The 15913-nt window shown below is 39.1% G+C and overlaps 1 pseudogene; it reads right to left on the reverse strand.

Annotated features, from left to right (window-relative positions):
* Positions 1-2131: 2131 nt before the first annotated feature.
* The window catches only part of LOC140820814 (photosystem II 22 kDa protein 2, chloroplastic-like), an 82285-nt pseudogene continuing 68503 nt past the window's right edge, over positions 2132-15913 (reverse strand).

A 15913-nucleotide genomic window follows, 5' to 3' on the forward strand; every position in this document is an offset into this window, starting at 1 on the left:
TTTCTAATCTAGGGATCCCGGTGTGAATAAGACGGTCTGTCACCTACCCAACCACTCGAGGCAATGGTACGTATTATTCCTAGACTTCGGTCAACTCTGTATCGAGGGTCTACACATATAGCAAATCTGCTCCTATGCGTCGATACACCGAAACGTCTAGTTTTGGCAAGTCTGCCAATATTTCCTATCTCAGGACTCAAATATAACTCAATAAACGAAACATTACATAATCAATGTAATAACAATCTAGTATGTGATTTAGGGAAACTCGTATCAAATCTGAATCGAGTTGTGCAATCCCAAGACCACATGAATTATACCTTTCTTGTCGCACTGTCTGTGTCGTAGTCGAAATCTCGAATACCAAGTAGCCAATACAAATCTGAAATAGCATAATCAATGTGCACTTCAGTAACATACATCTTAAGCAACTCAATATACAAATCTGTAATTGATTTCAATGCAATTCAACAGCGTAACGGCGTAGTTTCGCGATACCGATACCTCAATCTCAACATAACAATATCATAATCAATCCCAATTACTCATAATCTCATCCAACACAAACATGTACACCAAATTCTGCATAATCTTCACATAATACATGCTGGAAAATCAACCCTATAGCATACGACATCCGTAATTCGATCCGGTAACGAATATACCAAGCTCATAATCTCAAGAACATAATCTAAAGCTCAAATCTGAATTCTTCCAACATATAACTACCGAAACATGCTGGAAATAACTAAAACTTACATCCTTGAATAGCAAATGATGAGAGGAACTCAAAACCGAAGTCGTATCCGAAATCGGATGGCTAAATTCTTTAAACCACAAGTTCAAATCAAAAAGGACATGAAGCTTTCTCCTAAGCATCCTCTCGGCTCTCAGTTTCTGAAATGGAAGGAATGAAAGACACATAATCTATATTGCATGACAAAGGACAAGTGGTTTATTTTTTGCTTGGCACGCAAGACCGCGGGTGCGGTACACTAGCAGCGCGGGTGCGCTGTGCTTTCGGCAGCCCGTCTATTTTCTGAATCTCGATCACCGCGGGTGCGGCGCTTGCATCACCGCGGGTGCGGTCTTGCGCGCACCGCGGGTGCGGTGTTGCTTCGCACATTTCACCAATTTTCTGTCATATACACCGCAGGTGCGGTAGTCTTAGCACCGCGGGTGCGGTGTGGCTTCGGCCCTGCTGCTCAAAATCTCATAATTCATGCATTCTTATTTCCACAAGTCTGACATCAATGACAACGAATAATTCTCGAGCCTTACAGTTTAGCTCATAAAGTAATCCAAAAATAGAATTCCTCCCCTTCTTAGTCCTAGGCAACCCCAAAATAAAGTCCATAGAAATGTCAATCCAAGTTCTTTTTAAGAATATCACGCAAAAGTGTTCCCAAAGTTCTATGGACAACTTCAGTTTGTCCATCTGTTTGAGGATGACAAGTAGTAGATTACAACAATATTGATCAAAGTTTAGCCCATAAAGTAATCCAAAAATAGAATCCCTCCCCTTCTTAGTCCTAGGCAACCCCAAAATAAAGTGCATAGAAATGTCAATCCAAGTTATTTTTAAGAATAGCACGCAAAATTGTTCCCAAAGTTCTATTTACAACTTCGGTTTGTCCATCCGTTTGAGGATGACAAGTTGTAGATTACAACAATATTGAGCAAAGTTTAGCCCATAAAGTAATCCAAAAATAGAATCCCTCCCCTTCTTAGTCCTAGGCAACCCCAAATAAAGTGCATAGAAATGTCAATCCAAGTTCTTTTTAAGAATAGCACGCAAAAGTGTTCCCAAAGTTCTATTGACAACTTCGGTTTGTCCATCTGTTTGAGGATGACAAGTAGTAGATTACAACAATATTGAGCAAAGTTTAGCCCATAAAGTAATCCAAAAATAGAATCCCTCCCCTTCTTAGTCCTAGGCAACCCCAAAATAAAGTGCATAGAAATGTCAATCCAAGTTCTTTTTAAGAATAGCACGCAAAAGTGTTCCCAAAGTTCTATTTACAACTTCGGTTTGTCCATCCGTTTGAGGATGACAAGGACTAAGAAGGGGAGGGATTCTATTTTTGGATTACTTTATGGGCTAAACTCGGAGTAACGATAACAATGACATTCAATCATCTCCATCGTCAGTAAGAAATTTTCCTGTGCCAGGATTTATGGTTGCGAAGAAGAAGAAGGCCACGTTGAAGAGAATAAGGGGTTCGATCTCGGTGATGGGAACTCCGGTTTTGATGTTCAACTGAGCCAAAGCCCCTTTTCCAGTGACGATCTCTCCGATTATTGAGAATGCAATACCCAGTTGGCAGCCAGTCTCCCAACGAAAAGCTCGTTGGCTTTCGTGAATCCGAATAAAGGACCTACACACAATTTCAAAACGTATACTCACTATTCAATACCAAAAGAGAGAACTGATTTTAAAACAATTTCGAGAGAGCGGTGAAATAATGGTTAGATACCTCCTCCACCAAGAGCCAATGCAAACCTGAAGCCTTTCCCAAGAGCAATAACGGCCCTGTCAAGTCCGGCAGGTTCGTCGACAAATCGGCCGCGTTCGCCTAATGCTCCGATGGCTCCTAACAAGTTGAACAGTATGAAAAATAGAAGAAGAGGCTCAGCTTCGTAGATTGGAATCCCAGTTTCCAAATTCAATTGTGCTAAGATCCCCTTTCCTGTAATTGCTTCTCCAAGAAGCGATGCGTGCAAATTGAATCACGTGACATTTGACACAAGTAAAAAATGCCACAATCTAGTAATTGACAAAGATCCAACAAATGAAGATGTGATTGTCAAGTAAACTCACAGCAAAGCCAATCATTGCAACACGACCAAGAAATAGCTAATTATAACGTATTTCTTATTTGTATCTTATAAATTAATAATAATACAAATATAAATTAATTGTAATACTAAATTTTTTATGCACAACATATGTAAAAAAACAATTATGATTAAAAATTAAAAAAATGTATCTCTTATTTGTATCTTATAAGTTAATAATAATACAAATAATTTTTGGATGACAAACCGAAGTTGTAATCTGTTTGAAGATGACAAGTAGTAGATTACAACAATATTGAGCAAAGTTTAGCCCATAAAGTAATCCAAAAATAGAATCCCTCCCCTTCTTAGTCCTAGGCAACCCCAAAATAAAGTCCATAGAAATGTTAATCCAAGTTCTTTTAAGAATAGCACGCAAAAGTGTTCCCAAAGTTCTATTGAAAACTTCAGTTTGTCCATCTGTTTGAGGATGACACGTAGTAGATTACAACAATATTGAGCAAAGTTTAGCCCATAAAGTAATCCAAAAATAGAATCCCTCCCCTTCTTAGTCCTAGGCAACCCCAAAATGTCAATCCAAGTTCTTTTAAGAATAGCACGCAAAAGTGTTCCCAAAGTTCTATTGACAACTTCAGTTTGTCCATCTGTTTGAGGATGACAAGTAGTAGATTACAACAATATTGAGCAAAGTTTAGCCCATAAAGTAATCCAAAAATAGAATCCCTCCCCTTCTTAGTCCTAGGCAATCCCAAAATAAAGTGCATAGAAATGTCAATCCAAGTTATTTTTAAGAATAGCACGCAAAAGTTGTCAATAGAACTTTGGGAACACTTATAGAATCCCTCCCCTTCTTAGTCCTAGGCAACCCCAAAATAAAGTGCATAGAAATGTCAATCCAAGTTCTTTTAAGAATAACACACAAAAGTGTTCCCAAAGTTCTATTTACAACTTCGGTTTGTCCATCCGTTTGAGGATGACAAGTAGTAGATTACAACAATATTGAGCAAAGTTTAGCCCATAAAGTAATCCAAAAATAGAATCCCTCCCCTTCTTAGTCCTAGGCAACCCCAAAATAAAGTGCATAGAAATGTCAATCCAAGTTCTTTTTAAGAATAGCACGCAAAATTGTTCCCAAAGTTCTATTGACAACTTCGGTTTGTCCATCTGTTTGAAGATGACAAGTAGTAGATTACAACAATATTGAGCAAAGTTTAGCCCATAAAGTAATCCAAAAATAGAATCCCTCCCCTTCTTAGTCCTAGGCAACCCCAAAATAAAGTGCATAGAAATGTCAATCCAAGTTCTTTTAAGAATAGCACGCAAAAGTGTTCCAACAATATTGAGCAAAGTTTAGCCCATAAAGTAATCCAAAAATAGAATCCCTCCCCTTCTTAGTCCTAGGCAACCCCAAAATAAAGTCCATAGAAATGTCAATCCAAGTTCTTTTTAAGAATAGCACGCAAAAGTGTTCCAAAAGTTCTATTGACAACTTCAGTTTGTCCATCTGTTTGAGGATGACAAGTAGTAGATTACAACAATATTGAGCAAAGTTTAGCCCATAAAGTAATCCAAAAATATAATCCCTCCCATTCTTAGTCCTAGGCAACCCCAAAATAAAGTCCATAGAAATGTCAATCCAAGTTCTTTTTAAGAATAGCACGCAAAAGTGTTCCCAAAGTTCTATTTACAACTTCGGTTTGTCCATCCGTTTGAGGATGACAAGTAGTAGATTACAACAATATTGAGCAAAGTTTAGCCCATAAAGTAATCCAAAAATAGAATCCCTCCCCTTCTTAGTCCTAGGCAACCCCAAATTAAAGTGCATAGAAATGTCAATCCAAGTTCTTTTAAGAATAGCACGCAAAAGTGTTCCCAAAGTTCTATTGACAACTTCAGTTTGTCCATCTGTTTGAGGATGACAAGTAGTAGATTACAACAATATTGAGCAAAGTTTAGCCCATAAAGTAATCCAAAAATAGAATCCCTCCCCTTCTTAGTCCTAGGCAACCCCAAAATAAAGTCCATAGAAATGTCAATCCAACTTCTTTTTAAGAATAGCACGTGACATTTTAAAAAGAAAAATTTTTAGACCCTGTTTATCAGAACTGATAATTAAATCCCAACAATGATTAAGAAGATAATTAGCGTCCGGGTCCCCACACCATGCAACCTAACGACTTCTCTAAAGAACAAATCCGCCATGTTTGAAGCATCATCGGTTTTATGACAAGCTATAAAATGTGCATTCTTAGAGAATTTATCCACAACAACAAAAATAGAATCCCTCCTCTTCTTAGTACTAGGCAACCCCAAAATAAAGTCCATAGAAATGTCACTCCAAGTTCTTTTTAAGAATAGCACGCAAAAGTGTTCCCAAAGTTCTATTGACAACTTCAGTTTGTCCATCCGTTCGAGGATGAAAAGTAGTAGAAAACAACAATTTTGTGCCAAGTTTAGCCCATAAAGTCTTCCAAAAGTAACTCAAGAATTTAACATCGCGAACAGAATCAATAGTCCTAGGCATGCCATGCAACCTAACGACTTCTCTAAAGAACAAATCCGCGATGTTTGAAGCATCATCGATTTTATGACAAGCTATAAAATGTGCCATCTTCGAGAATCTATCTACAACAACAAAAATAGAATCCCTCCCCTTCTTAGTCCTAGGAAACTCCAAAATAAAGTCCATAGAAATGTCAATCCAAGTTCTTTTTAAGAATAGCACGCAAAATTGTTTCCAAAGTTCTATTGACAACTTCAGTTTGTCCATCCGTTCGAGGATGACAAGTAGTAGAAAACAACAATTTTGTGCCAAGTTTAGCCCATAAAGTCTTCCAAAAGTAACTCAAGAATTTAACATCGCGAACAGAATCAATAGTCCTAGGCATGCCATGCAACCTAACTGAAAGCGGACCGGTTACGGAGGCCGGAAACGCAACGGAAGCGAAAAATTAAATTTTAAGAGCAAAATTTCGGCCCCCACAAGAACATTGTGCAATATTTACAAAAATTAAACCATACATAGGAGGTTTAAGAAGATATACCTATCAACTTAAAGAAGTTGATGAATGGCACCAACTTGATTGTAGAACAACCAAGCTCTTGAAAGGAATGAAGAGTCTACAAGCTTCCCTTCTTGCTCCTAAATCAAGCCCACCACTTAGCAAGGCAAATCCCCTCAAAAATTGCACTAGAAAATTTTTGAGGATTTTTCAAAGAGAAATTTGTCTCCAAAAATGAAGAACAAAAAGGAGAGAAAAAACTTGTGTGTGTTAGAACAAGAAAAATCGGCCAAGTGAGTGTGTTAGTGAGTGGGAGACTAGCCTAGGTAGTTGTGAAAGTTGTCTCTCAAAAGTTGCATGTCTTTGGAATTTTTTTATTAAAAAGTAATCAACAACCTTTCACCTCCCAAGCATGCAAACCCTAGCATGTCTCACATATATTATATGGTTTTTAACACATTAAAAACCATAGACTAAATTTTATTATCTCAAACACATTTGAGATTAATTAAATATTACTTGATTTTACTCAAGTCCCACTAGTTAAATAATTATTTAAATTAAGCTCTACTAGACTTAATATTATTTAATTAATCCAACACTTGAATTAATTTAATTATTTAGACTCTACTAGGTCCACTAGTAATTAATTAATTCAACACTTGAATTAATTTAATTTAGTCTCCAATAATGTTCATGAAAATCACAATTTTCAACTACATTATTTACTCGGCCAAATTTTAATCTTAGGAACACTTCCATAAATTAAAATTTGTATTTCTCTCTTAGAAGTCATACTTCTATTTTTCTTAACGCTTATAAACACATTTATAAGCCGTTCAACACATTGAACTATTTTACTTCTCTTCGGGATTTACTAAGCAAGTACTTGTGTGGCCCTCAATGGTTCATTGATACAACTAGCCGTGGGTTCACATCTCAATGTGATTCGGACTAAACATGTCCTTATTCGAGCATACCCCAATTGCTCCATTCTTACTTATCAACTCCTTGATAGTAAGAACGTCAGAACTCAAGTCTGATAGTACCCAACCAATCACGTTAAACGTCTAGCAGCATCGCTTACGTGATTCCCTAGGTATCACATGATAGTGCCTGCAAGAACCATTCAATTATGGTTAGCGTACAGTACGGTCCCTTCAACTCATATATCCCGACCGATTCGACAACTATTGGTCTATCGAGAGTTGTCAATGAATCGATACTATGTGTCATGTTGTGGTTGCATCGATGGTGTAATCTATGAAACCCCTTTCATAATTACCACCATACTCTGATCAGAGATTTCAACCCACATATACATGAAAAACACATAGGATATCCATACCCGTAGGTAAGCGGTGAATCCCCGACTACAATGCATCGACTCCTATATGTTTCGCCGTAACACCCAACCTTGCCACCTAATGACCCCATAAGAGTCGGTAAACAAGTCAAAGTGAAACGCTAGCACATAGAGTCTCAATGTTGTCCCGGGTCATAAGGACTAATTCTGTACAACCATAAACCAGGACTTTTCCACTCGATAAGTGAGAACCACTTGGAAAGTCCTTTTATGGAGGGTTGTTCAGTGCACTCTACAAGGAGCACCTATCTGCATGTTCGGACATCACAATGTCCCCTACCAATGAAACATGGTACTCACATCGCAGATACTAGTCTCTAACTCGAGCGGCCTTTATCCTTCTTAGTGGCGGCTGAATCGACTAGGAACGGTTTAGAATATACAGTATTCCAAATATGAGTTTCATGATACTCATCATATGAGCATCTCATATTCTTTCTACTATTTGTATATTCAAGGACTTTATCTATGCAACTAGCATGGGTATAAAGATAAAGATGCGCCAAATTAATAAATTGAAATATTATTAAAATAAAGATCGTTTATACAAAGAGTTTCATTGTGAACAGTCGGCCAACACTTGGCTCGACGTGCACCTACTCTAACAATCTCCCACTTGCACTAGAGCCAACTACCTATATACTTTAGACCCATTGATTCGCGATGCTTCTCGAACGATGGCCCTGGTAAAGGCTTAGTTAGTGGATCAGCAACATTATCTGCGGAGCCGACTTTGTCAATCACGACATCTCCTCTTTCCACGATCTCTCTGAGGATGTGGTACTTTCTCAATACGTGTTTGGACTTCTGATGAGACCTTGGCTCCTTCGCCTGAGCTATGGCTCCCGTGTTGTCGCACATCACCGGGATAGGAGCAACTCCATTTGGAATGACGCCCAACTCTTGGACGAAATTCCTAATCCAAACAGCCTCCTTTGCTGCCGATGCAGCAATGTATTCTGCCTCAGTGGTGGAATCCGCAGTACTGTCTTGCTTGGAACTCTTCCAAGAGACAGCACCACCATTGAGCATGAATATGAATCCGGAGGTTGACTTCGAGTCATCAACATCGCTTTGGAAGCTAGAGTCGGTATAGCCTTCCAATTTTAGTTCTCCACCCCCATAGACCAAGAACAACTTATTGGTCCTTCTCAAATACTTGAGGATGTCTTTCACAGCTTTCCAATGTGGAAGACCAGGGTTGGATTGATATCTACTCACTACACTTAGTGCAAATGCCACGTCAGGACGTGTAGATATCATCCCATACATGATACTACCAATAGCCGAAGCATACGGAATTCGTGTCATCGCCGCTATCTCTGCATCAGTCTTGGGAGACATAGACTTGGATAGGGACACGCCATGACACATTGGTAGATGTCCTCTCTTGGACTCATCCATCGAGAACCGCTTCACGATGGTATCAATGTATGTGGACTGGGTGAGACCAAGCAATCTTCTTGATCTATCTCGATAGATCTGTATTCCCAATACAAAAGATGCTTCACCCAAGTCCTGCATTGAGAACTTACTTGCTAACCATATCTTTGTTGATTGCAACATTCCTACATCATTCCCAATGAGTAGAATGTCATCAACATAAAGAACAAGGAATGTCACAGCACTCCCACTGACCTTCTTATACACACAGGGTTCCTCAGGATTCTTAGTAAAACCAAACTCTTTGATTGTACTATCGAATCTGAGGTTCCAGCTCCTCGATGCCTGCTTAAGACCATAAATAGATCTTTGAAGTTTGCATACCATATGCTCACTTCCGATGGATGTAAACCCTTCAGGTTGAGACATGTAAATTTCTTCCTTAATATCCCCATTAAGGAAGGCTGTCTTCACATCCATCTGCCATATCTCATAGTCAAACCATGCAGCTATGGCTAGCAATATCCTAATGGACTTGAACATCGCAACTGGAGAAAAGGTTTCCTCATAGTCAACACCTTGTCTTTGAGTATACCCTTTTGCTACCAATCGCGCTTTGAAGGTCAATACCTTCCCATCCGCCCCAAGTTTCCTCTTGTAAATCCATTTACACCCTATGGGAACAGTTCCCTCAGGTGGATCCACAAGATTCCACACTTGGTTCGAATGCATGGAATTCATCTCAGATTCCATTGCTTCAAGCCACTTGGATGAATCAGCATCCGATAACGCTTCCTTGAAGGTCCTTGGATCACATCCAAGATTAGGCTCATCATGGCCCTCTTCAAGAAGTAGACCATACCTCATAGGTGGTCTCGAGATCCTCTCGGATCTCCTAGGAGCTTGTATCTCCTCACTTGGCTTCTCGGGTGTGGGTTCTACAACTGTGGGTGTCTCTCGAACCTCTTTGAGTTCTATCATCTCGCCTTTTCTATCTAATAGAAATTCCTTTTCCAAAAAGGTTGCGTTCCTAGAAACAAACACCTTTGTTTCTTGGGGATGATAGAAATAATATCCAATGGAATTTCTTGGATATCCCACAAAGTAGCATAAAATGGATCGACTATCCAGTTTATCTCCCACTGTCTGCTTCACATAAGCAGGACACCCCCATATTCTTAGATAAGAATACTTGGGAGGCTTACCCATCCATATCTCATATGGAGTCTTGTCAACTGCCTTTGTATGGACATTGTTCAACAACAGTGCCGCTGTTTCAAGCGCATATCCCCAAAAGGATGGCGGCAACTCCGTGAACCCCATCATAGACCGAACCATGTCCATCAAAGTCCGGTTACGACGCTCCGAAACACCATTCAACTGTGGTGTAGCGGGCGGAGTCCACTGCGAGAGAATCCCATTCTCCCTTAGATACTCTTGGAACTCGGCACTCAAGTACTCACCACCTCGATCCGATCGAAGTGTCTTGATGCTTCGTCCCAATTGTTTCTCTACTTCACTTCTGAATTCTTTGAACCTTTCAAAGGCTTCAGACTTGTATTTCATCAAATACACATACCCATACCTCGAATGGTCATCGGTAAAGGTGATGAAGTAGGCATGTCCATGCTTAGTGGTGATGCTAAGCGGACCGCACACATCGGTATGGATCAAATCCAATAACCCTTTGGCTCGCTCCGCATGGCCCTTAAAGGGAATTTTGGTCATCTTTCCTTTCAGACAGGATTCACAAGTCGTGAGAGCGTTAATATCAGACATATCAAACATGCCAACTCCCACTAGCTTGTTCATCCTTCTTAGGGAAATATGACCTAATCGAGCATGCCATAGTTGTGCCGAATTAAGAGTATCTTGTTTGCGCTTATTTGTTGTTGTTATCGTTTGGACATTGTTAAGTGGAATATCTTTTAATTTTAAGGTGTAGAGATTGTTTTCAAGTTCACCAGTACCAACTAAACATTCATTCTTGTAAATATTGCAAACACCTTTGCCAAATAAACAAGAATATCCATCAATATCAAGCATAGGAATGGAAATAATGTTTTTAATCAAGTCTGGTACGAATAAAACATCTCTTAATACAAACTTAAAATCATTGTTCAAAATTAAACAAACATCTCCTACGGCTTTGGCAGCAACCCTTGCTCCATTGCCCATCCTCAAGAAGGTCTCACCCTCTCGGAGCTTCCTACTTCTTCCCATCACCTGCAAATCATTACAGAGATGTGAGCCACAGCCGGTATCTAATACCCAAGAAGTAGAATTAATCGAGATATTTACTTCAATATAGAACATACCCTTGGCAGAACCCTTCTGCGCAAGATATTCCCTGCAGTTACGCCTCCAATGTCCAGGCTTCTTGCAGTGGTGACAGATGTCAACAGTCTTTTCAGCCTTTACTGGCGCGGCTGCCACAACGGGACTCGAAGTCTGCCTCTTCAAGGGCTCGCTCTTCTTGGTACGCTGGAAAGAACGCTTCTTTCCCTTCCCAGGTGGACCAGTCTTCGTGCCAGATGAAGAGCCCACATAAAGAACCGGCTTCTCCTTCTTGATCGTGGACTCAAAGGTCACAAGCATGTTCACCAACTCTTCAAGGCTGGGCTCAAGCTTGTTCATATTGAAGTTCACGACAAAAGGATCGAAAGAGCTGGGCAATGACAACAGCAACACATCCGTGGTCAACTCCGATGGCAAGATCAAATCCATGCCTACGAGTTTATCCACGAGCCCAATCAACTTTAGGCCATGCTCATGGACCGAAGTCCCATCTCGCATGCGTAAAGTGATGAGCTCCTTTACTGTGGCATGCCTCAAAGGCCGAGTCTGCTCTCCGAAGAGCTCCTTGAGGTGCATATGAATGTCAGCAGCATTCTTTGCATCCTCGAATCGCCTTTGCAGCTCATCGTTCATTGAAGCTTGCATGTAACACTTGGCCTTCAAGTCATGGTCGCACCAATCCTTGTAGGTCTGCAGTTCCTCGGGACTGCAGTCAGTCGGAGCCTCATCAGGGGGCGACTCAGTAAGTGTGTATGCGATTTTCTCCGAGTTCAAGACAATCTTTAAGTTTCTTAGCCAAGTGATATAGTTTGGTCCGGTTAGTATGTGTTTTTCGAGAATGACCGAAAACGGGTTGCGAATTGATGACATGTCAAAGATTGTACTGAAAAGTAAAACAGATAAATGTTAATGACTATTTTAAAATATTTAATAAGATATAAAGTTTGGACTTTTACTTTATAAATAATCGCTCCCACTGTTTTGACATTTTCACTACCCTCTAGTGAAAACGGGAAACACTTTCCTCAGTAGGTACGTAAGGTCCAATTAGCGAATTGTGATCCCGAATAATATCGGCCATCACAACTCCCAAAAGGTAGTTTCCAATTGCATCGCCATGCAACCCTCTACGTATACTTTTGTCTCACGTTTGATTAGGACCCAATAATATGACGTCGTTCATCTTTACGTGTCAAGCCTAACCCATCGATATTGAACCTTAATGGACGGTCGCCATGAGTTCCCTCAATAATATGAGCCGAAATCATGGGAGTTCCACGTAGTTCACATCACCATGTCAATGGATGTCACAGCTTTCCGGCACCCAGGGCCCCCTCAATAATATGAGCCGAGCCCCGAGTACGGGTAGCGTTCATCATGCATCCATTGTCGATGGAAGACAAGGAAATTATAAACAAATTTATAATTCCCCTTTTCGGACTTGATATTAATTTTGAATCTTATTCAAAATGAGGGTTTTTAATTTTGAAAGGTCTCATCATTAATTTTATTTTAAAAGCTCGCCATGTATGATCGTATGTTTGCCGGATTCATGCAACTTTGTTATTATAATAATAATAACGCACATACTCATTATTTATAACATATCATGCATATATTATAAATAGAAAACAATACAAGGATGATCAATTGCCCCAAACTCTAATGGCCCGTGTGAGCCAAACACGGGCCTAGGTCCAATCCTAGGGTAAATGCACGGGATGCAATGCAACTATACTATTACATTAGCATCCTATATTACATGTCTTCGATCTTCATAATCACCAAGGCCACCATCTTCCAATCTTGATCTTCCCCTATTCTAATATTTACAATTAAATATCCATGGCACATAGGGATACATCTCATGGGGGTGGGAACGGGCCATAAACCAAGCCCACTTTATAAATTGATAATTATTACAATCATTCAACACAAATATCCTAGCATACACCTAGCAAATTGGGCTTGGGCTTTTGATCATCCTTCATGCATAATATCACATATCATACACCATCAATTAATTATCACTATAATTAATTGATCCAATATTATATATCTTGATCCAATCACTAACCGCCACAATTATAAATTAAATTAACAAAGTATACAAACACCTTTGTCTACTTTCAAATTAATTTATTTATAATCGAATTTCTTGCAAATCACAATTTACTATAAATAATTAAAGTCCTACTCCAATTATTTATTTTATGAGAAAATATGTGCAACATTTGTAAATTTAAACTTAAGGGCCCAAAACTCATTTTTCACCAAAAATATTTTGGCCCATTTAAATTTCACAAATTATGTTGGCCATCCAATGGCCCAACAACTCAAGGCCCATGACACTAAGATTGTCCAAAACACTTTTGGAAACCCTAGCCGTCATCGCCGTCGCCGGAGCTCCGTCGCCGGATTCCGGCAACAAAAATTTTTTTTTTTTTTATTTAAAACAGGAATTTCCGGGCAGCCCGTAGGCTGCCCAAACATGCTGCCCGAAATAATTCGGGCAGCCCGAAACTCACGGGCAGCAACAAGCTGCCCGAAAATAATTTTTTTTTTTTTGTTTTCCTTCAAAAATTTTCGGCCTTGCTCATATTCTTGCACATAAAATTTCAAGCGGTTAGAAATCGAATCTCAACATAATATTATGTAAATATAGCACAAAATCCGTAACCTTAGCTCGGATACCACTTGAAAGCGGACCGGTTACGGAGGCCGGAAACGCAACGGAAGCGAAAAATTAAATTTTAAGAGCAAAATTTCGGCCCCCACAAGAACATTGTGCAATATTTACAAAAATTAAACCATACATAGGAGGTTTAAGAAGATATACCTATCAACTTAAAGAAGTTGATGAATGGCACCAACTTGATTGTAGAACAACCAAGCTCTTGAAAGGAATGAAGAGTCTACAAGCTTCCCTTCTTGCTCCTAAATCAAGCCCACCACTTAGCAAGGCAAATCCCCTCAAAAATTGCACTAGAAAATTTTTGAGGATTTTTCAAAGAGAAATTTGTCTCCAAAAATGAAGAACAAAAAGGAGAGAAAAATCTTGTGTGTGTTAGAACAAGAAAAATCGGCCAAGTGAGTGTGTTAGTGAGTGGGAGACTAGCCTAGGTAGTTGTGAAAGTTGTCTCTCAAAAGTTGCATGTCTTTGGAATTTTTTTATTAAAAAGTAATCAACAACCTTTCACCTCCCAAGCATGCAAACCCTAGCATGTCTCACATATATTATATGGTTTTTAACACATTAAAAACCATAGACTAAATTTTATTATCTCAAACACATTTGAGATTAATTAAATATTACTTGATTTTACTCAAGTCCCACTAGTTAAATAATTATTTAAATTAAGCTCTACTAGACTTAATATTATTTAATTAATCCAACACTTGAATTAATTTAATTATTTAGACTCTACTAGGTCCACTAGTAATTAATTAATTCAACACTTGAATTAATTTAATTTAGTCTCCAATAATGTTCATGAAAATCACAATTTTCAACTACATTATTTACTCGGCCAAATTTTAATCTTAGGAACACTTCCATAAATTAAAATTTGTATTTCTCTCTTAGAAGTCATACTTCTATTTTTCTTAACGCTTATAAACACATTTATAAGCCGTTCAACACATTGAACTATTTTACTTCTCTTCGGGATTTACTAAGCAAGTACTTGTGTGGCCCTCAATGGTTCATTGATACAACTAGCCGTGGGTTCACATCTCAATGTGATTCGGACTAAACATGTCCTTATTCGAGCATACCCCAATTGCTCCATTCTTACTTATCAACTCCTTGATAGTAAGAACGTCAGAACTCAAGTCTGATAGTACCCAACCAATCACGTTAAACGTCTAGCAGCATCGCTTACGTGATTCCCTAGGTATCACATGATAGTGCCTGCAAGAACCATTCAATTATGGTTAGCGTACAGTACGGTCCCTTCAACTCATATATCCCGACCGATTCGACAACTATTGGTCTATCGAGAGTTGTCAATGAATCGATACTATGTGTCATGTTGTGGTTGCATCGATGGTGTAATCTATGAAACCCCTTTCATAATTACCACCATACTCTGATCAGAGATTTCAACCCACATATACATGAAAAACACATAGGATATCCATACCCGTAGGTAAGCGGTGAATCCCCGACTACAATGCATCGACTCCTATATGTTTCGCCGTAACACCCAACCTTGCCACCTAATGACCCCATAAGAGTCGGTAAACAAGTCAAAGTGAAACGCTAGCACATAGAGTCTCAATGTTGTCCCGGGTCATAAGGACTAATTCTGTACAACCATAAACCAGGACTTTTCCACTCGATAAGTGAGAACCACTTGGAAAGTCCTTTTATGGAGGGTTGTTCAGTGCACTCTACAAGGAGCACCTATCTGCATGTTCGGACATCACAATGTCCCCTACCAATGAAACATGGTACTCACATCGCAGATACTAGTCTCTAACTCGAGCGGCCTTTATCCTTCTTAGTGGCGGCTGAATCGACTAGGAACGGTTTAGAATATACAGTATTCCAAATATGAGTTTCATGATACTCATCATATGAGCATCTCATATTCTTTCTACTATTTGTATATTCAAGGACTTTATCTATGCAACTAGCATGGGTATAAAGATAAAGATGCGCCAAATTAATAAATTGAAATATTATTAAAATAAAGATCGTTTATACAAAGAGTTTCATTGTGAACAGTCGGCCAACACTTGGCTCGACGTGCACCTACTCTAACACTAACGACTTCTCTAAAGAACAAATCCGCGATGTTTGAAGCATCATCGGTTTTATGACAAGCTATAAAATGTGCCATCATCGAGAATCTATCCACAACAACAAAAATAGAATCCCTTCCCATCTTAGTCCTAGGCAACCCCAAAATAAAGTCCATAGAAATGTCAATCCAAGTTCTTTTTAAGAATAGCACGCAAAAGTGTTCCCAAAGTTCTATTGACAACTTCAGTTTGTCCATCTGTTCGAGGATGACAAGTAGTAGAAAACAACAATTTTGTGCCAAGTTTAGCCCATAAA

This window comes from Primulina eburnea, unplaced genomic scaffold (genome assembly GCF_022965805.1).
Source record: "Primulina eburnea isolate SZY01 unplaced genomic scaffold, ASM2296580v1 ctg168, whole genome shotgun sequence".
Classification (NCBI taxonomy): domain Eukaryota; kingdom Viridiplantae; phylum Streptophyta; class Magnoliopsida; order Lamiales; family Gesneriaceae; genus Primulina; species Primulina eburnea.